The 22,686-nt window shown below is 42.8% G+C and overlaps 1 long non-coding RNA gene across 3 annotated transcripts in view; it reads right to left on the bottom strand.

The window, feature by feature from the left end:
* The window catches only part of LOC143836771 (uncharacterized), a 174,392-nt gene extending 152,265 nt beyond the window's left edge, over positions 1-22,127 (bottom strand). For 2 of the 3 annotated variants that reach the window (XR_013230725.1, XR_013230724.1), the window contains exon 1: positions 9,941-10,049. This is a non-coding gene — a long non-coding RNA (uncharacterized LOC143836771). Of the gene's footprint in view, positions 1-9,940; positions 10,050-22,063 lie in introns of those variants that run through there. The other variant, XR_013230726.1, reaches the window with a different exon arrangement.
* Positions 22,128-22,686: the final 559 nt, after the last annotated feature.

Raw genomic sequence — 22,686 nt, 5'->3', positions numbered from 1 at the left:
GGCACCTTCTTAAATACCAGAACTGAATGGACCGAAGGTGGTCCAGAATGGGCCAGATTAGAGCCAGGGGGAACTGAGCAGGAGGGATCTGAACTTGGACCAAAAACATTTTAGTCCTGCACTTTGAAACACTTCCTAAACATACCTTGGTCGCCATAACTCAGGCACCAATATCAGGCTTCTGAAAGGACAAACAAAGATAGAAAACAGTTCAGGGTAGGCCAGTTGATCTCAACTCATTCTGTGAGGAAGATCCCAGAAGAAAAAATGGAAAAAGGGGAAGCCAAGCTTCTCATTACCCTAAGGAGACTCACAGAGAGCCTTCCCTTCCTCTCCCCACAACAGACACTCTGTAGGGGTAGGTGAGACTGAGAGAGCTCTGAGAGAAAATGCTCTGTGAGGCTCTACCAGGACTGTGACTAGCCCAAGGTCACCCAGTGGGTTGTGGGTGGACTGGGGAATCAAACCCAGCTCGCCAGGTTAGAAGCCGCCACTCTTAACCACTACACAAAGCATGCCAGAAGAGCTTCCTAACTCGGTGTTGGCAAAAAAGGAATAGAGGGAAAGGGGTATTTGTCACCACAGGAAATCCCATGAAAGGCCAGGGAGTTTCCTCTTTGGAGTTTTTAGAAAATGTTTAATGGTCTTGTCTGCTGATAACCTGGCCAAGCTATCACCATGTGATCCCTGTTATTCGTGCTATCAATCCAAGCAGACGATGATCAGGTGTGCCGATGCAGTAGCATTTAGAACTTGACAGCCTCAGACATGGTGTGGACACTATTTAACAATATTTGACAGAAGGAACAAAGCAGCTCCATTTGGCAGGGGCTGGCACATTTCAGTCAACATCTGAGTGCATCTGAAAACTGACAAGCAGTGACAAGCAATATTTGCCATTCTCAGATATGTGTCAATGGCCATTTGCTAACTGTAGTTTGTATTTGACAATACCTGATCTGTAGGGCTGGATATTTGGTAAGATGGGATAATTAATTGTCATGCAGTAGCAATCAGTATCTAACAGCACTAGAGGCATACCAATCACTATTTTACAGCATCTGGACAAACTACAAATATTTGGATATCATGACAGACTGATGATTTTATGGAACTTCCCTCTAACTTTATTTTGGAGCCCTTTTATTAATAGGGCACAGGTTGCAGACATATGGCGATGGCTAATTTCTGCTATACAAGCACTAAGGATACAGTGTCCTCACATTTGACCTCTGTGAAGTAATCTTGTAATGAGCATTTATTGTGGTGGTGAAAACTGTTGTCAAGTCATAGCTTGTGGCAAGGGGCAAAGAGAGTCTGTTTGCCATTGCTGGCCCCTGCACTTGGTGATCTCCCATACAAGTACTAACCAAGGTTGACCCTGCTTACTGGTGAGATTTTTGGAATTGGCTGGGTCCTGCGTCCCTCTAGAGAAACAGAGCTGCAGAGGATTTTTTAATCATACAGTTATGAGCTTTGTGGATGAGGCATAGATGCAGACTCACAGTGGTTTGAGGTTTAAAAGAGAGAATCTTCACTGGGAAAGATTATTTCCAAAATATATCTTCTTCAACTGCTTCAGTCTCCTTACAGGAGCAGAGTACAAAAACATAAAGAGTAGTTATAAAAGCAGCACATTGCAAGCCTCTCGTGGCTAGGCTGCAGGTAGCCTACACATCAACAGATGGAGAGCACAGAGAGCTTAATAGAATCTGCTCCTTGCTTCAGAGCACACACACACTGATCCACTCTTCCTGAAGAAACAGGAAGCAGGCGGGAGCCCAGCTTAAACAAAGGAATCCCCAGAGCACATGGCCCTGCAATCTCTCTAATGACCACTCGATGTCACTAGAGAGCACCCAAGAACAGCCCTTGCTGTTTACAATTCCAAAAAGGTTAGCTTCTGAGATCTGGTAAGATCAGGGTAGCCTGGGTCATCCATCCTAAATCAGTAATCTTTAACTTTTACAGACCTAAAATTCAGATGGAACATAAGCTCCATTGAGCAACAAGCATGTGACAGGAAGCCACAGGACTGGCAGGAATGTGTCAGGAAAAAGGAAGAGCCAGAGGTATGATCTCACTAATACCTGGGCCATGGGCAACAGACTACCACTTGAGTCAAGCACAGTGAAGTGTTGAGCTCATTCCAAAAAGGAACCTATGGTGGCTCTATAGTGACCCCTCACACACACAGGGATCATGAGCCAGGAGGTGAAGACCACTGCCCAACATGGAATTGTGTGTTTCTACCTGCCAGCAGGAGTTTAAATACTGAGCAGCATTCCTCAGCCAGTAAGAAATATTTTGTATTTATTTTTAAAATGTGAAATCTGCTTCACTACATTCCATGGTAAAGGTAAAGGTATCCCCTGTGCAAGCACTGAGTCATATCTGACCCTTGGGGTGACGCCCTCCAGCATTTTCATGGCAGACTCAATACGGGGTGGTTTGCTAGGTACATAGTTTTTAAAAAGCTGCCCATGTTATGAACTATAATAAAAACAATGCATAGCAGAACAACAGCGTAATCCTTTGGATTGATTGACAGATGGTATGTCGCCTATTGTTTGACTGCTGTTTAATCTGTTGTAGCAAAATTACCACCTTAAAAAGTAATCCATTTTATTTCAGCCTAAACTTTTGTGACCCAGAGTTCACTTTTCCAGAGGTACGCATTGCCCAAAACGCCCAAGGGCTGTACACATTCATGAATATGAAGAACTGAGCTCTGACTCAGGAAAGCTTCTGCTGAAATGCATCTGGTTACTGTTCAAGATGCTGCTTGTCTGGTCTGCTCTGCAACAGTCAGTAAAATGCTAGAGCACCAGCTGTTTAAAATTTACAGCCAAGATCCAAAAGCCTGAATTAAATGCCTATCCTAAATTTGTAAAATGCTTCCAGATTTTTGCAAAACACCAGTAATATGGTAGAAATAGTAGCACTCTCTGTAGCAACTGCTCCCTGGGAGCTTTAAGAGCATCTACCTGCCAAAGCAGACAAGTGAGAGGGGTAAATGGGCCAATAATTTGGCTCACCTTCACATCATAATAACTCTCCATTCTGCATATAAACCACTGGAAGATGTCACAGAATCATCATATCCTCTTAGTACCTCAGATCACACCTTATATAGCTTTTTTTAAAAAAAGGTTTCTTTGCACATTCATTGTGAATGCAAAGTGATCCCTTAAAATGATTAAATTTGTCTTGATAATTTGACCTCTGTCCCTGCAGCTGTCAAGAGTTTTGAGGTATCCAATCAATCAATCAATCACTCCAGTTTCCCTATTATTAACGGAGAGAAAGTGATGCTGGTGGGTTATTTTTAATATGACAGACTCCCCACTCACCCACCCCAATTTCATTTTGTGGCTAAATTTTTTTTCCCTAATGGACTAGAAGTGAACACACTGCTTGATGGATTTTCGTAAAAGAAAAGAAATGGAGGAGAAAAGGCCAAACAACAAGGATTATCACCTTATTTCTATTGAGATTTTTAATGCCATGATAATTTTCAAAAGGAATCTTCCCATGCCTTATAGTGGGCTCTGTTTTTCATGGACACTTACAAGAAATGCCATCCTAGTCCCTGTCCTACCATACTATTTCAGTGTCCAGACAGGTTCATAACTGAGATACTGTGCAGTGATACTGATATGTGTTTTTAATGTAAAATATGATGTTAACGGTAATGACTGGGGAAGGCACTGGCAAACCACCCTGTATTGAGTCTGCCATGAAAACGCTAGAGGGTGTCATCCCAAGGGTCTGACATGACTCAGTGCTTGCACAGGGGATACCTTTACCTTTACCTTATGATGTTAACATTTAATGTTATCTATAATTGTACTTATTGACTGATGTTATGCACCCTGAGCCTCATGGAAGGATGGGATACAAGAATAAAGAGTCATTCATACATGCATGCATGCATGCATGCATGCATGCATGCATGCATACATACATACATACATACATACATACATACATACATACATACATACATACATACATACATACATACATACAGGAGGCACACTCCCAGCTATCCTTGTTCCAAGCCATGTAGGTCTCAAGTTCAAGTGTGATGGACTAGAAAATTAAAATGGTTCATGAACAAGCCACTAGAAGAGATCCTTGAGGCCTCATTCACTGTTTTTACCCAAACCACCATCTGCTGGGTTCAATGTAGGCAACAAATGAACTGACTACCATTGTTGGCACCACTGAAAGGTCCTGTAGGACTAAGCAGAGCTACTGGGGCTTGATTCTGTTTGCTCCTGGGCAGCAGCTCATGGGGCACTTTAAATCAATGGCCAGTCCATCCCTGAATTCAGTATTGGCATAATGTGTAATTCCTGGGCTGAGCTGAATTCTGAATTGAGATGGAGGGCAAGTTCGCCCTGCGTTAGAAACTCTAGTCCCTTGTATTTAGCTTAAATACTAATTGTGTCTTGCTGAGGCAATCATATTTCGGTCATAACATGAGAAGACAAGACTCACTGGAAAAGACAACAGGAAAAGTTGAAGGAGGTCGGAAAAGAGGAAGACCCAACAGAAGGTGGAATGGAAAGTGGATTATAGGGCAGGTTCCACACACAGGATGGATGCTTCGATTAGTGCTTAACCACTTTTGAGCCACTGGTTCTTCCTTATAGCTCCCACCTTACTAGCCTTATTTCCAGTTTTAAAGAGTGAAAGGAGGATGGGGACACCAGGCAACCTCAGTTTAAGGTTCTCTATGGTTTCTATTGCACCAGACACACAATCATGAAAGCCATCTGAAATCAAGTTTTTAGCAAAGCATGGTCTCAGTTCTGCAATAAGCAGAACGTTTGACCTGGCAAGCGTGAAAGCATTCTTGTGACTGTGGACTGTAAGGAAATTTAAGTTTGAAGGATTCCTTCCATGCTTGGTTTTCCCTTGCCAGCACCTCCACAGTCCTGGGCTAGTATTGCAATACAAGCACAGGGCTGAGAATCTCATCTTTTGCACACTTCTTAGCATAGCCAACCTCCAGGGGATGCCTAGAAATCGCCTGGAATTCCAACTGGTCTTCAGAAATCAGAAATCAATTCCCTTGCAGAAAATGGCTACGTTGTAGGGTGAACTCTCTATGGCATTGTACCCCACTGAGCTTCCTCTTCCCCCCTCCCCAAACCCCACCTGCTGCAGGCTTCATGAATTTCCTAACCCAGAATCGTAAGCTCTATTTATCTTAGTACACCTGAGGAAATGAGCAAGGAAAGGCTACAACACATTCATTTGTCTTGAAGGTACCAGGAGACTCTTTTGGCTGCAGCAGAGCAAGACAGTTACCCTTTCTGAAATTTGTCTTTCCATATGTTGTCACTACAAAAGATTTCAGCCTACCCATTTTAGATTGCTAGGACTGATGATATGTTTGCGTGCAATGTATACTCAATTTACGTATCCAAGGAAGGTAATTTAGACATGTAGGCCCACTATGCACGGCCGCCGAACCGGCGATTTTGGATCACATGGAAAACGCGGAGGGGGAAGACGCGACGCACACCGGTTATGCACGGGACGGGGCACAACGGCAGCAAAACCCAGAGTAACCGATTATGCACGCGGCGATCCGGTCGTGACTTCTGGTTGCGCTTTCTTCCACGTTTCACTAATGCGGCTTTTTCGGCAGGATGCACTGAAGCGGCGGCCGGTTGCAGCCAGCACCGTGCATTATCCGTGATTATCCGTGATTTTAGTCGCCGCCATTCCACCCCGAATATGCGTTATTTCCCCCGTGCATAATGGGTCATTGACATGCAAAAACATGGCATTCGCATTTTATGGGAGGAAATATGAAATTACAAAACAGAAAAGGGAAGGAACAAAAAATACTCCTGAATCCAATTCCCATAACAGAGATGCAAACCAAAACAGGCATTTTTGACCCAGCAGGGATGAGAAATCTGATTGCATCCCTAAAATACACATACTCAGCTAGATAGCAAATTTCACAGACACAGTGTTGCCCTCTTTGAGACATTCACTGGGACTGCATGTCAAAAAAAGGGGGTTGCATGTTTAAAAATCTGTAATCTTACGGAAATCTCAAGCAGTTTTAAGTCCCACTGTTGAGATAAAAAGTGGGATAGGTATCAATTATTCAAATAAACAAATTAGCTTCTTAAGAGGGAAAAATATGAGATTTGATTCTCCTACCCCACCTTACTTATACATGCTATTAATTCAGTTTGAAGGGGTGGTTACTCATACTGTTTTCAAAGTAAATTGGGAGTGTATAATCTAAAAAGGCATCCTTGTGATAGCACGGGTAGAGTTTGCACGGGGCATTTTATCCACTTCCAGCCCGAATAAATCCCTCCCCTCTGCACTGAATTCAATTTCTATTTTGATTTGGGGCACTTCAAATTTTCCCTCTGCAAAATACATGATTGATCAGCAGTGACTCTACCTTTCCCCCACGATATTCCAGAGCGGATATAAGTTGCCATATTTGAAAAACTGCTTTTGAAAGCCACCAGTATAAGTGTAGATTTCTGCTTTTTGCGAATTAACTTCCTGCTCCGTGCCTGCAATGCTGACGTAGCAAAGCTTTCCTCCCGGTTTTAAAGTGACTGCGCTCCCCAGAAGCCCACACTTCTCTCAACAGAGATTTGCCTCGTTCTCAGAGGCTGCTCCTGGCTTGGAAGTCAAAAGAGAAGAGATAAAGCACTAGTGCCAGCTGGACTTCACCTGACCCTCCCCCCTTGCTAGTTCAGGAAAAGAAAAACAAACAAAGCAACTTCATGACCACCGCTCCCCTCCTGCCTCTGAGCTTCCCCAATCAAGGGCAGAAGGCTTTCTGTTGAATTGGGGGGGGGACCCCAGATTCAAATTGACCTGAATTCAGCAAGATTGACAACAGAAAAAACAAAGTAAGTGCAGAATCAGCCATGGTCATGTTAAATATTGAGGTTTCAAACAGAAATGCAGACGCTGCATAACTTAAGCCCACAGATTGCATTAGCAGGAGGAGCCTGCACAATAAGAAGACAAGCTGGTCATGCCATGGGAATTGGGGGGAGCTCGCAGCCCATGTGAGGGGTGAGGCAGTCAAGATTAATGAGCCCCCCATAAAGGGGCCTATACAATGGCCTGCTGCTTTCCCCCCCCCCTCCCAAGCCAGTGAGGAAGTTTTTCGCCCATCCCACTCTTTCTTTCATGTTTCATTTTCACATTGTTGGTAGGCCAATTCATTATATCATTGTAACTGGCAGTATGGGGGCATGTGGATGTATCCTTTCAGGAGGAGGTTGAGCCTGCTGAGGGGACTTCCATAAGAGGCTGTGTGGATACAGACCTGTCCCCCATAGGGGGAGGCCTGCTGACTTGCATTTATATGTGGCAGGAGAACTCAGTTGGGTTCTCAAACGGGCTGCCACCTCCTGTTGGCACAGCAGATCAGCGGACTTGGGATCCAGGCAGGTGCTGCTGCATCCCTGTGATCATTTCCTTCTGTCCATGGGCTGGCTTGTGGTTAGCTGGCCACAAGAGTGCAGGATCCACAGAATGCTGTGCCCATGCTCTGTTTCCTTAATAAAGGTGTGGCCTATTTGCACCAAAATAAGCTGAATGTTGTGTGAGTCTTTCTTGAGGCGTGGGAATATGCCCATCCTGCCACACAATGTGCTTGGATTCTACCTCTGCAAAGTTCTTGGTTTTTCCCATGGCACAGAAAGAAAAAAAAAAGATTACAAGAGCCACAATACATTTTGATAGATGAGGTCCACAATTCAACACGGAGTTCAATGACCACTGATTTCCAAGGGAATTCTGGAATTCAGCAAGTGGCTTCTTGATCACTTCAGTGCTAACACACAGCTGCTTGAACTGTATCAAAATACAGTTCTTGGCATAATAGTGGGTGACAAGTCCCCCAGGTGGCTGCTTGAACAGAATGCCCAATGCTATATCTGAAACCTTAGTACCCTTGATTAGGTGCAAAGAGAAAGATGGATGCTTTTCGAACAATAGGTTGACCTGAATTCAATATATGTGTTTAAACTGCATTCAGCTATTTCATTTCATTTTGCCCTCTCCTTACATAGAGGAGAATGGAGGTTTCCTTACATTTAACACTGCATTGGAATCCAGTTGCTTGAAACTTGAAGTATATAATATACTGGGAAGTAATATCAGAGAGCTCTTGAATTGCTTTGCCAGTGTAATTTAGATTAGGATAACCTCAGCTGGATACATTTCTAACTCCCGGGAATAGAATCTGGAATTTAGTTATACAGACAAGCCATGGTCCTTCAGCTGCAGATTGGAATTTGCCTATTCCACTCCCACTCCTGCTGCAGTTAGGGTTGCCACCTCAAGCTTTGAAAATACCTGGAGATTTTTCAGGTGAAGACTGAGGAGGGCAGGGTTTGGGGAGGGAGGACTTCAGTGGGGTGTAATGCTATAGAGTCCATCTTCCAAAGCAGCCATTTTCTCCAGGTGAACTAATCTTTGTCACCTGGATATCAGTTGTAATCCCAGAAAATCTCCGGCCACCGCCTGCAGGTTGGCCACCCTAGCTGCAACCCATGAAAACCCAGGGAAAACATTTATTTAATTTATATCCCACCTTCCATGGCAAGCTGTCCCATGGTGGATCCCAACGTCAAAAACCCACATAAAACATGAGGGCTAAGTGGAAGTTTGGGGAAATTGGTAGGAATTGTCAGTCCCTCTTCTGCAAACAGAGTTGTCAATCCATTAGAGGAACTGCATGCAGAATCTATATTGGGCTCCTGTCTCCGTCAGGTTAACCAGTCTGTCCATGTTTGCATGCAGTTTGTATGAAATGTACAGACTCAAGCTACAGAAGTAAAAGGGGGAAACCCACACAATAGATTGGGTCCAGTCTAAATTTTGTAATAGCCGAATGGAACTTGCTGACGTCCCATCATCCCACTGATTGCCACGTAATACTGCTCCTGGGACATTAGGCACCTCGAGGAATGAAAAGATGGGGATCTGCATTGGGATGGGGGAGTCAGTGGAAAGGGCCAAATTAGTCTGGATCCAACCTAATTTTAGCAAATAAGAATATTAATGTAAGCAAATCTTGGGGGGTGGGGAGTTCAAAAAGTCTGTTTTGAAAGTTATTTTTTATTTGAAATCTGAAAGACTAAAACATGAAGTGGATTAAATAGTGACAGTTGTTTTTAAAGGCATTTGAAAATATTTATCAAGTAAAAGCACTGTGTGTTGCATTCAAGATAGAAACACAAATGGTCTATCTATTGTGCTACCCAACCCAGTGTACCATTTGGGACAAAAATAGTCTCCGACCAACAATTTCCCTATGACATTTTAGTAGCACCTGGAAATAGCTTGTAGTTAGCCCAGTAATGAGAACTGAAATAGGATTGTGAAAGACATGTGTGTTTGGGGGATGAGATGGCATAGTGAATCAGTGCTGAAGCAGGAAAGGATGAAAAACGGTACCTGAACAGTGTGAAAAGATGAAGGGAAAAACGCAACATTACAAACTATGTTCTAGAGAATGAGGAAATTGACTCCCCCTCTAAAAACCCACGAATGTTATGATATTTTCTACATTAATAATGTACTCAGGGTCATTCTACCCTTCATATGGAAGTAGACATTCTTGAGGAAATCTTCCTGCCATGAACTTTGTAATTTTTAAGGGACAAATGCTAGAGCAGCAGTGTATGAATTACTAGTACCAAGATGCACAGCTTCCCTTCAAGCCTTCTAAAATTTACACATTGGAAATACATATGTAGCAAGTGTAAGGGGGACTTCAGTCATTCCAATTGCTGACCAAAATTGGAGACAGCTGATGATAATTTCAAAATGTCCAAAATGCATTGAGGATTCCCCCCCCCCCCATCTTATCAAAACTTTGACCATTTCTACACGGAAGGTAAAATGTGAATAGCTTCCTACCTACAGGAAGATGGCAAATCTCGTGTTTGCAGCCCTCCTCATGGGGAGACCTCTCTTGCATTTTCCCTCTGCTCTGTCATGACTTTCCTAGTGAGGCCTTTCCTAGAGAGGCTGCAAGGGAAAGCAACACAAACTTCTTCCTTTGCTCCTTGGCTTGTCAATCACAGCAAGCCACCAATCACAGCACAGCTGGTTTCTTGTGGACTAAAACTTTCTCCTTCCCCCAGCCCTGATTTTTTTTTAAAGGGCACCTCCGCTGTGTGGTAATGCCACAACACAGATACATTTTTAATAGAAATCAACACTGCCCTGTTGCTATGGAGAAACGGCAGAACAATACAGCATCCCCCCCCCCTTTTTGGAATTCATGTTCTTTTGGATTTTATTTACATCTGGGTGCATTTCTGAGACCCTGAACATGATAATTGGAGCCTAAAATGTATTTTGTGCTAATGGTTGGCTTTAAAACAAGGTGCTCAGACCCCTGCATTCTTGGGAGAAGGCAGTCCGATCACCCGCTCCCCCCCCCTTTCCCAGCTCATTCCCCATTTTCCTTTAGACAAAACTGGATAATAAATGCAATCTCAGCCATATCAACTCATATAGAAGTGATAATAGTACGGAGCCATGTTCTATCATACCACTTTCCACTTTCACAGCCCTTAAAAACAAACAAACAAACAAAACAATTCACCATCATCCTTCTTCAGCTTATGATAAACTATATATCATTTGAAGATGCTTCTCACTGCTATATTTTTGACCACAGAATAACTCTTTGAAATAATTTATTGAGGTAGTAAACCAATGTCTGAAGTGTCTAACTTGAGACTGCTCAGATGATCGAATGGTCTTCCATAAGGACATCCACCCATGTCCTTAGGACAGAAAATGGCCCTCTGAGGGAGAAGGCCAAAATGTGAAGATACTTTTTTAAAAACAGGGGTCATACAACATGCATTCTGAAGTGATACAACCCAGAAATACTTTCATCTACTCACTGAGATCCAGGTTCAAGATTATTGAAAGATTGTCTCCTTTTATTTCTTTAAATTTATATTTCCCCACTAGAATAGCAGAGTGAATCCTAGGCTGTTAAGAACACAAGAAGAGTAATGCTGGATCAGGCCAATCATCCATCTGGTTCAGCATCTTTTCTCACACAGTGGCCAACCACAAAGCATAGAGACCCAGTCTTCTCACAGTTTTGCTTCCTGGCTCTGAGATTTGGAGGTTTAATGCCTCTGAATGTGGAGGTTCCACCAGGGCTAGTAGCCTTTGATAAGACTTAGCCTCCCAAAATCTATTTATTCCTGCAGCCATTAATACATCCCCTGGCAATGAATACCACATTCTAACCACTCTCTGTGTAAAACAATATTTCCTTTTGTCCAGCCAGAGCCTACTGCCCATCCATTTCATTGGATGCCCTCAAATTCTAGTATTTTAGAAGAGGGAGTAAAATCTCCCTTAGTCAACTCTTTCCATCACATGCATAATTTCATAAGACTCTTCAGCTTCTTCTTACAGGGAAGGCTCTACACTGTTATTTCTACAGTGGTTGAAGTGCAAATAAACATTCAGAGGTATGGGAAATAAAAGATTAAAAAGCGGGCAGGACTTTAAAAGTTTACTATGAAGATTTGATTGGGTGAATCAGTATGGTAGTACCCTGACAGAGTCTGGTTCTACTGTAGTTAGAGATAAAGAGTGATTACATTTTACCTCAGTGTGAGCAAAGATTAAAGAGATGGATCATAATTAACGGGATGAGTATTATAACATTATGTTCTTTACTCAAGAGGAGGGGCAAAATGATGAATAATTTTATTGAAGCAGATAAGCAAGCAAGGAAGGTTGGGAATACCAATTAACTTCTGACCAGGATGTCATAACTAACCATATGAGGAGTTTCACATTACAAACAGCCACAACGCCTGAGGTAGGATCAAAGGCTTTTCCGGAACACTGCAGTCAACACGACTGGATGGCATCTTTAATGGCTCCATAATTAATTTCATTGCACAGTATGAGTTGGAAAGGCAATGTGGCACGGAGTCCAGAAATGTTTTACTGCACTATACCTGCTTAACTCATAAACAGGGAACACTGTGCAAAGTGGGATTTTTAAGTAAATTACATACCTAAAGCAAAAGCTACATTATTATAAGAGACGTGAAACGGAAGAAAGTAAAGGAAACATGCCTTGTAAGCAGACTGAACCAGAATGGCTATGAGTGTAAGACTTGACAGGATACTCATCTCGTCAATGATTAAGAGGACTGCCAGTTGTGGGATGGGAAATGCCTGGAGATTTTCAGGGTGGAGCCTGGGGAAGGTAGGCGGGACCTCGGCAGGGCCATCCTCCAAAAGCACCATTTTCTCCAAGGGAACCAGATCCTGATCATATGGGGAACATTTGTAACAGCAGGAAATCTTCATTTGCCACCTGGAAGGCTGGCAACCCTAATGATTGTGTATATATTAAGATTGCAAGTTTAAACTGATTGAAGGGTTGAACTGATTAAATGGTTAAAGCTTTAGTTGGTTAGTGAGCTAATTTTAAATTACAGGCCTGAGATTTTAGGACACAGCTGTGTGTTTTTCAGATTAATATGGGCCCTACTTCAATTGTGAATACACAAAGAAGCTAATATTACTAATGGCCTTTCCTTCTAACACAGGCCATTAACTTCCCTTTGTTATATTGTTAACAACATGCCTTAAAAAAATCACAATACAGCCAATACTGAGACTTCGATTTTATGCACATTTATTTCAATCTCATGACCTGTATTAAGTGATTCATGAACAGATGGCACTTAAGAGATTTCAGGTATTTATTGCAGCACTGAGACTGCACATTGCCATGTTCACCTAAAGCAAAATCATAGAATCATAGAGTTAGAAGGGAACTCATGGGTCATCTAGTCCAACCCCCTGCACTATGCAGAACACTCACAACCTTATTGCTCATCCACTGTAACCTGCCACCCCTTTGCCTTCACAGAATCAGCCCCTCCGTCAGATGGCTATCCAGCCTCTGTTTAAAAATTTCCAAAGATGGAGAACCCACCACCTCCAAATACAAAATTAATTTAATAAGTTTATGAGCCGACAAAAATGGCACAAGTGAGCAACCTTTTGAGTTCTCCAGAACTCTTCATCAGACTTTTGTTTTGTTTGTAACCTCCAGCCAGATAAAGAGGTCTGGAAAACTTGAAAGCTTGGACACCATTTTCTATCATTTTGCTTGTCCTAATAAAAGGTATTGGGAGGAAAGGTGGCATGGAATAGCCTAGTCTCATCAGATGTCACAAGCTGTGCAGGGTCTGTACTTGAACGGGAGACCACCAAGGAAGACTCTGCAGAGGAACGCAATAACAAACCACCTCTGCTTCTCACTTGTCTCGAAAATCCCTCACTAGGGTCACCATAAGTGGCTATGACTTGAGGGTACTTTATACACACACACAAGAAAAGATATTATATGACTTTTGTAGTTCAGTTTTACATTAGTAATCTGAAGTGGATGATAGACAGCTCTCTCTGTTCTCTGTGTGATAACACTGGTATGTTTTAAGATGATACATCTATTTCTCTAGCTAATAGTGTGTATTAGGATCTACTCAAGGCAAATACATACCCTCCAAAGTATCTTATTTTTCAGAGATACCAGATATTTTGAAAAATATCGCTTAAAAAGAAGTGTACACCCAATTAGCTCTTTCCGATATTGAACAAGACTTTGGCACGCTAACTAGTTGTATGACTTCTGAGTGGTCAGCATTTAGAGGGACATGGCATTCAACAAGACTGAGCAATAGTAGGGTCTGTGATGGCCTCAAATATCCGGATTTGCACATACACACTGTACTGCCTTGCTCAGCATCTTCCACCTGAAGAACAGATCCATAAAATAATATTACCCTATTCTTGACCTAAACAGCGGCTATTCAAAACACATTCACATCCTGGCCAGAAAAACACATTTTTGGGAAAGGACATTTAATGCTCCTTTATTTAAAATATTTTTGTTTGAAGGCTATTACTGCATTATTCTTTACAGCACTTTGCACAATGCACCAGGTCATTCTCCGTTGACATCATAAACCCCATGGAAAATTATTTTTCTCTCACTGTATTTCCTTCCAAGCACCACTTGCTTCTGGTAAATTGAATCACAAGAGACTACACAGTCAGTAAAGCAAGACATACGAAACTTGACATTGTGTGGTGGTGCAATATGTTGTCAAACATGAGCACATGGCTCTGTGCCTCCAATTAACTGAGATGTGGGAAACACAGTTTAGTGACACATTATGACAGTCTGCAGCAGCACAAAATCACATGAATTGACACAGCAACTGGCACCGCGTCTTTAGACTGGCATGTCTCATAGCATTTTTATTTAATATCATGGTGGCCATGCAACTCAATATACAGAATGACATCACTTGGGTCATCTGTCAAACAATTCTTGAAAGTAGGGCTCTGCAACTCTGGAAAGTAATCTGAACATGGCTAAGGGCTTCAGCCCATCTTAGACTGGTCACAGAGAATATATCCCCTTCCCCAGCTAATACAAAGGGCAATGGCTATGTCATACCCTGCCTGCCCTCCTGGGGGGAGCCGCCCTCCACCATAGAGCCTCAACTCCCACTCAAGCTCCCCCTCAAGCCCACAGAAAGAGGGGGGAGGGAGTTATTTCATCCCACTTCTCTTTTTCTCAGCCACCTGGTCCCCAGCTGGTCCCCTCTGTGACGTGGACTCAGTGGCTTTCTTCCTCCACAGCATGTCAGTAGGAGTCCAAGGGCCGTTCCGCATTCGTCCAAAATAGCACAATGGTTACTAATTGAAATCGCTACAGTTTTGCAGTTATGCACAATGTCGTTGACAATCTGCAACACTCCTGAAACCGATCCACAAAAAGCGCTTCGTTGTAGCGCTTTCAGGGAAATCCCAAAAAGTGGATTCACCCTCCGGAAAGCGCTACACTCCTGCAACCAATCTGCAATACTAGCGGGAAAGTTCTGTGCGTTACCATTGTTGCGGTTTCTGCAAAGTCCCTCCCCCTGGCTCTCTCCTCTGATCTTCCGGCGAAGCGATCACCATTTTTTTTCTCAGAGCGAGCGGAGATCAACGCACCGGCAAGCCTTCGTTTACCCAGTGAGGCTTCCCCGGCTGCAGTCCCTCTGTTTAAAGGCACCAAGCACAAGCAACACAGAGCCCGTTTGCTGGTTTATTTTCCCTTTATTTTTCACACTGTTTTCGACCGGAAATCGTGCCCATGGGGGGGGGATTTTTTTTTCACTCGGGGGGAGCGTGGCAACGATGAAACGGCAGCTCAAACACCACCCGCTAGCTGGATGGGTCTCTCCATTGCAACGAATCAACGCAGATTCGTTACAACGGGTGTTTTTTTTTAACCTTCCTTAAAGGGAAAGGGAACTGCTTGACGGCCAGGGGCGGGACACAGCTCAGCAATAGCGCTTCCTGGCTAGCGATTTTTGCCAAGACCGGAACCCTGTGGGAAACGATAGAAACGCAACTGGATTCCACTACAAAGGTAAGTATGCATAATGACGAATTCCACTATTTAAAATGGCGATTTTTTGTTCCGCAAACAATTTGCAACATGGATCCCCGTGCGGAATGGCCCCCATTTTATTCCTTCCTTCCACTTGCTGACCCTGCCTCCTTCCTAAGTGAATGGCTGCCTCCCCAGTCATTCTCTTGGGACTGTGAGGGTTAGTCTGAAGCCTGCTGACACAGTCCTGGGCACCAAACCTACCCACCTACCCTGAACATCTTTCATGACTGTCCCAAGCTTGGCTGTTCTGGCCTGGCTGCAGGGGACATCTACTCTCAGCCCTCATCTGTTCCCTGCTGCAGGGGTCAGCTCTTCTGCTATTGCTGCTGTCTTGTTCCCAGGCCTGGGCTCTGCCTCAGCCTGCCATGGCACTGCCAGATGTGCTGCCATGGTCCAGCTCTCTGCTGCTCACTTGCCCCATCTCCCAGGTATTGCCATTGCCCAATGACACCTGGGCCCTGTCATCATCTCTGGTGTTCTTACTCCAGACCCCCTGGAGGTGTACTACAAGCAGGGTCCAGTCAATAAATACAATCATAAATACATAAAAATAAAATAAGGAAGTCCAGGCATTGGGGTCATCTGCAGTTCTGCCTGCCTTCCCAGCCCCTTTCCCACTCAGAGAGTTGTTAGCGTGTCTGAGTCCAGACATAGGCCTGTTCTCTTTGACTGCGGTGCATTGCTCCACCATTTGCCCTGATTCCAGACAGGCTGGATATAGTTCTTGAAGCACTCGTACTCTTCCTAGTGTGCTAAGATATTTTGGGCAAGGGGAAAGTCTGTTGCTACTGCTTCTCCCCCCCCCCCCACCTTTACTGTGCCATACCCTGTGTGGGGCCTGGGCACCCGGAATCACAAATGCTCTCCAGACTACAGAGTTTATTTCTCCATAACAAAATGTCTGGTGTAGAGCATGGATTCTATGGCATCAGAGCCAACTATGGTCCTTCCTGTCTCTAAACCCTGCTCTCCACAGGATCTACCCTCAAATCCTCTATGAATTTTTCAACTGAGCATTGGCAACCCTACTGGGCTCTCTCACACTTGGTGATAGAACAAGCTGTGAGGCAGGGATTCAATTGTTTGTTTGTTTGTTTGTTTATTTATTTATAGAATTTGTATCCTGGCTTTTCACCTTCACAAGGGCCACCAAAATGGCTGATAATTTTCAAAACATACATGGTAAAATTACATTTTAAAATCATGAAAATCAATCCTCTTCCCAAAGCATGCCTCATTTGAACAAATAAAACAAATGCAAAACAGTTAAACCATGTACAAAGACATACAAGTGGCATTTAAAATTTTAATCTGGAAGCAGGGATCTCTGATGGAATGCCAAATGAACCAAAAAAGCTCTCCACCCACTGGTGTAAGATGGCAACAGAAGAGGACAGATGACTCTTCCTGAAGAGAGAATTTCAAAGATTTGGTGCCATGACTGAGACATCCCTCTCCACTCACCTATTCTCAGAACATGGGAATCCAAAGTGATGACTGTGGTGGTCAGGTGAGTTCATAAAGGATTAGGCAGTCATTCAAATACAATTTCTTTTTGCTAAATAAATTACCGATCCAAAGATCAGTTTTTGAAGGTTAACACCAGCCCCTTGAATCCTGCTCCCTGACATTTATTGGCCAAACAGAGGAAATGAACTGAAGAGCAAGCAAGCAAAATTTCCCTAAAGAATTCCTGAACTGTAGGAACTCCTTCAAGACTAAAGGAAACTGACTTCATGTTCCCTCCCTGTACAAAAATAAAATCCGTTTATAAAGGCATTTATCACAGAATGGCTTCATTCTAATAAATGGAACCCCAAGAGCAGTTTTTCAATAAGCTGCGATTTTCAAGGTGAGGTTTTTTTTTTTTCATTTCTCTGTACTGTAAAGAAGTTTATTTATGTAGGCCTTGCTGTTTAGCCAAACAATACAACATTTTTTTAAGAGCTCACAAGTTGCTCCCCCTTTCCCTCGCAGCTACAAATCTCTCCAGGACAACGCAGCAAACAAATATGCTAAACCTGTGTTCCATAAATTGTGGGAGGTTTACCACCCCCTCAGAGTTACACCATTCTAGTTGGTGGGCTGAGAATGGCATAACTCTGCTCAGCCTTGCACTTTTACAGTGACAGCCACTTAGGATGTAGGAAAGCAGAATTATGCAGAGGACTTTATCATATGTAACTTGACTCAAGTGGCACCCACTTCTCAGTGTTTTCTTCCCATGGTCTTCTGAATGCTATAATATCATCCTTTCAGATCTGAATATTGCACTCCCTCATATTGTTATACTGTTATATTGATTTTGATAGTGTTCTATGTGAATGTTCAAAAATGTTTTATGTAAACCGCCCAGAGCCGTAGGGAAGGGCGGGATGGATGGATGGATGGATAGATGGATGATAGATAGACAGAGAGATGATAGACAGATAGATGATAGATGATAGATGATAGATGATAGAGGGTGGGTGGGTGGGTAGGTAGGTAGGTAGGTAGGTAGGTAGGTAGGTAGGTAGGTAGGTAGGTAGGTAGGTAGGTAGGTAGGTAGGTAGATAGATAGATAGATAGATAGATAGATAGATAGATAGATAGATAGATAGATAGATAGATAGATAGATAGATAGATAGATAGATAGATAGATAGATAGATAGATAGATAGATAGATAGATAGATAGATAGATAGATAGATAGAAAGTTTGTGGGGACCCCTCTCATGGACCTTGTCCAGAGTCTTTCTGCAAATATTAATACTGGAGCAGTTATGGGAAGTCATAGGAAAGATAGGGAGGCAAAGACAGACCTGAAAAAGAAATTTGTTTCCAAAGGAGGGGAAAGAAAGAGCAGATTCATCGCAGTCCCCACCCTATCTCCCTGATGGAGGCCGTAGTCTTGCTGTTGCTCTTACCACTGACTGAGGGAGTGGGAGGGAAATGTCAGATGCGCCGTGGCTATCAACCTTCCAATGAAACTCTGAGGATTGCATCAGCTTATCTCCCCATTAATGGGAGAGGGGAAGGCTCGCTGCATCTTCATCAAATGGGAACGGAAATGCTGTAGATCCTGTCCTGCTCACTCCTGCGTATGTTGTGTGGGGCTGTGGCTGCTGTTTGTGGGGGCCTTTGGAAGCTTCGCCTGCCTTGCTGTATCAGCAACTCCCACAAGGCAATGGCTGCTGTCTTCAGGGAGGCCAGGACCACCAGTGACAGATGCTGTTCCCCTCGTGAAGGGCCACCCTGGGGTCAAGGTGACCCATGGCAGAGGGGTACAGTCCCTAGGCCATCCCCAATGGCTTTAGTGGCTAGTCTACCCCAGGAGGATTCTACATTGTCATAACAATATTTGAATCAACTCAGCAGACAGAAGCAACTGCATTAAACCTTCAAACAACTAACAGGTTGCCTGTTTGCAACTCTCTGGGGTAATTTCAAGTGACCAGTGTCGGTAACCTTTTCCATATATCCATGGGAACTAGTTGTGCTCAATCTCTTCTTCCACATTTCCCCCCTCCATTTTAGTTTTCAAAAATGGCATTTATTGTCATTTCACTCACATTTATTTTCCACTGGTTTCTGAGGAAAGTATATTTCAGCAGAAATACATGCAACGAGGCTGTAGCATCTTTGTGAGCTGTCCCACTGGGATGACATTTGTCAGCATAGTAGCCTTCACCTAAGGGCTTTTCCACTACCAAATTACTGACAGACAGAAGAAAAGGACTGCGGGGCAGGAAATGGCAGGTATTCGGCACCTCAGTAAAGACAACCGGTATAGATTGGGCTTGGGGAAATAATTGCACACAAACACACACAACTGTACATACAAAGATCCGTGCATAGCAAAGAGTATTACTGGGGGGAGGAAAGGAAAGCCCTTGGGCTCCCAATAAAAAAAATCCCTGTAGAATGCCACGGTGGCATTCCATGTCCCTTGCTACATAACTACATGACTTCACACACTGCCTAAAGGATGACCGGTACCAGAACACTACACACACTAACTATAAGGAAATCATGGGGCTTCCTTTCCAACACACAGTTGTACCCTGTTGTTTTTCGGGCATAGGGGCATGTTTGGTGTAGTGGTTAGGAGTGCGGACTTCTAATCTGGCATGCCAGGTTCGATTCTGCACTCCCCCACATGCAACCAGCTGGGTGACCTTGGGCTCGCCACGGCATTGGTAAAACTGTTCTGACCGGGCAGTGATATCAGGGGTCTCTCAGCCTCACCCACCCCACAGGGTGTCTGTTGTGGGGAGAGGAATGGGAAGGCAACTGTAAGCCGCTTTGAGCCTCCTTCGGGTAGGGAAAAGCGGCACATAAGAACCAACTCTTCTTCTTCTTCTTCTTTAGCTACAGTCACTACCTTCAACACAAGGAGGGTTTTTTTGTGCTAAATAAATTACAAATAAAAAGACCAGGAAATAGAAATGGTGCAATCAGAATGAATTAATCAAATTGGCTCTTGCTCTTTTTGCATGCATCTTGATAACATGGTAGCATTTGTTAAACTTTCATGTTTCATGGTTTTTAACAATTTCTGGGACACAGAAGGGGATGATTGGGACTCCCAATACAAACTCCCAGTCACATGCACATGTATGTGTATGTCTGTTTGTGATAGTTGGCATAGTATAATATCGTGGTTAAGAGCAGTGGACTCTAATCTGCAGAACTGGATTTGATTCCCCACTCCTCCAATGTTATCTCAGCCTCACAGAGTGCTTCTTATGGCGAGAGGAAGTGAAAGAGGCAGAAATGCCAGACATAGCCAAGTGCAGACCCAGATATTTTTTCCCCGCTTTCAAAATTCTAAGCTTGTTTACTACAACTGCATGTCAAGGTATTTGCAGAATTATTAGTGTATATTCCAGGACAGTCCCAGTTGAACAAGGCAGGCAATTAGCAGCACTAGACTCTGACATTTAACAAGGTGCTTTTTTTTTTAGAGCACGGTCCATGACCTCCATGTGAGGTGAAGAGCAACAGCCCACTCAATCAGTACCTCCAACCTTACTCTTATTGTTTCATTTTTATTAGGAGAAATTAACAAGCAGTGTATCAATGTGGTAAGGAGGTGTATACTGCATGTTCTAGTTATTAAGCTTACGAATTAGTTGAGGATTTGTATCTCCATCAAATGCAGAGCACCATCTCATTCTTGCCCTCATTTCTTTTACTTGTTCCTTTGTATGTGTTAGAAAAAGCCACAATACCACCTTGTAGAAAGCAAATATACAAATGTGTACATATGAAATGGTATCCTTTAATGTCAAAACTTTAGGTTAAATTAGGAATTCTTAAACCTCGCCTGAGAAATTTCAGTAGTCTTATGGAAGCATCTTTCATTTTCCTTGAAAATAAGTTTGCATTGTCCCTTGTTATAATTCTAAGAATTAAAGCAGAAAACCAGAGAGATGTAGCCTGTATTTTCAGGGATTTCCTCTGGAGATCAAATTCAGGTTCATCAAGTTCTGAATCTAGGTCCTACTGTTCCAAGCTTCCTGGAAGTCACAGCATCATGTAGAATGAGAGTCAGAGCCATTCGCTTATCCCTACAGGCAATGACAGTTCTGAATGGCATATGTTCAAATTTAGTCATGTTCACTGCTAGTTTGTAGCGATGGCTTTAACTCTGATCTTAGCAACCACATCAAAATGTGTATAGCAGTCCTACTACCTAGAGCAGGGGTAGTCAAACTGCGGCCCTCCAGTTGTCCATGGACTACAATTCCCAGAAGCCCCTGCCAGCATTTGCTGGCAGAGGCTTCTGGGAATTGTAGTCCATGGACATCTGGAGGGCTGCAGTTTGACTACCCCTGACCTAGACATTATGAGTAAACATCTCCAAATTATCTCTTTCAAGCAAACTGATTATAAAAGATCTTACTTAAGTGATTAATGTGCTTAGAGAAAATGAGCAAGAAACAATACTTAACATGAAGAAAGTATTCATAGTATTTTATATTTACTGAGATGTCCAGTTGTGCTATTCTAATTTTGAATGTGGATATTCAAATTCAAAACCTGAATTAACATTTTTTTTAAAATCTGAAAATTTACCCCAGCATCTAGAGTTTGAGAGTTTTAGACCTATTAGGAACTCTTGATTGCTCAGCTGAGCATCAGAAATTAACTTCCTTAATATGGTAAACAACTAAACACATGCCACATAGTCCACTAGAAAATGCTGTCAGACAATAAATGGCAACTATCAAATACAAAATACTGTTAAGAATTAAATACCTTGGCATTTAGATTATCACATACAAAACACTGAAATAATATACGACAAATGTCAAATAGCAATCAAATATTCAGGGCTGTTCAAAAGTATTCAGAAAGCCTCTGAAAAACAATATTTAATTTAATTTTGTCATTCTATCCTGACCTCCCTCGATGGCTCAGGGCAAGACACAAGATATCAAAATACAAGCATGTTAAAATTCAAAAAAAAAAAAAAACTGCTCAGGTCTTGAATTTAAAATTACTTTAAAAATGGCTTCCTTAAAATTGCATAAAAACAAAAAACACTACCGTGCTAGATGATAAATCCTTGCTGTAAAAGAGAGGAGGCAGGCTATATGTTTCTCAGATGGAAATTAATCAAATGTACTTAGGCAGGTGTAGCATTGTGAACATAGGACACCTCAGCTTTGCTGCAGTCTTGCAAATGGCTTTATTCAGCTCTCTGGCCCAGTTTCTCTCTGGCTGGGCCGTCCTGCAGTCAGCCTTTCATAATGGCTTACTCAACTCCAAATTGCTCTACAGGACCCTTGCAGGGTCCAAACTCTAAGACTTGCAAAGCAGTAATTTGCCCCCTAGAGGCCATTTGTATATATTACAACAGCAGGGAGGCCAGCTAGAATTTCGAACTTCTAGGCCTCAACCATAGGCCTGGCAAAACAGCTGTATTTTACTGACGCTGCAGAACTGTTGCAGAGGAATATTTTGGAAGTAAATTAATTTCAACTTGGACCTATCTAGAGTGAGCTAAGATTATCATTTTGGGTCATTGTTTCTTAGACATACTAAGTTTGCTGAAGTTTGCAAGCAAAGGGATTATAATATGAATTTTCCTGGGTTGCAATACTTGTTTTTTTTTTTTAATATGAATTCAGCACCATAATTGAGGTTTATGAACTGAATTCTCACTTTTG

Source organism: Paroedura picta, chromosome 4 (genome assembly GCF_049243985.1).
Source record: "Paroedura picta isolate Pp20150507F chromosome 4, Ppicta_v3.0, whole genome shotgun sequence".
Lineage (NCBI taxonomy): Eukaryota > Metazoa > Chordata > Lepidosauria > Squamata > Gekkonidae > Paroedura > Paroedura picta.
Note: the sequence above shows the minus strand (reverse complement) of the source record. Positions and strands in the feature narration are given on the sequence as shown.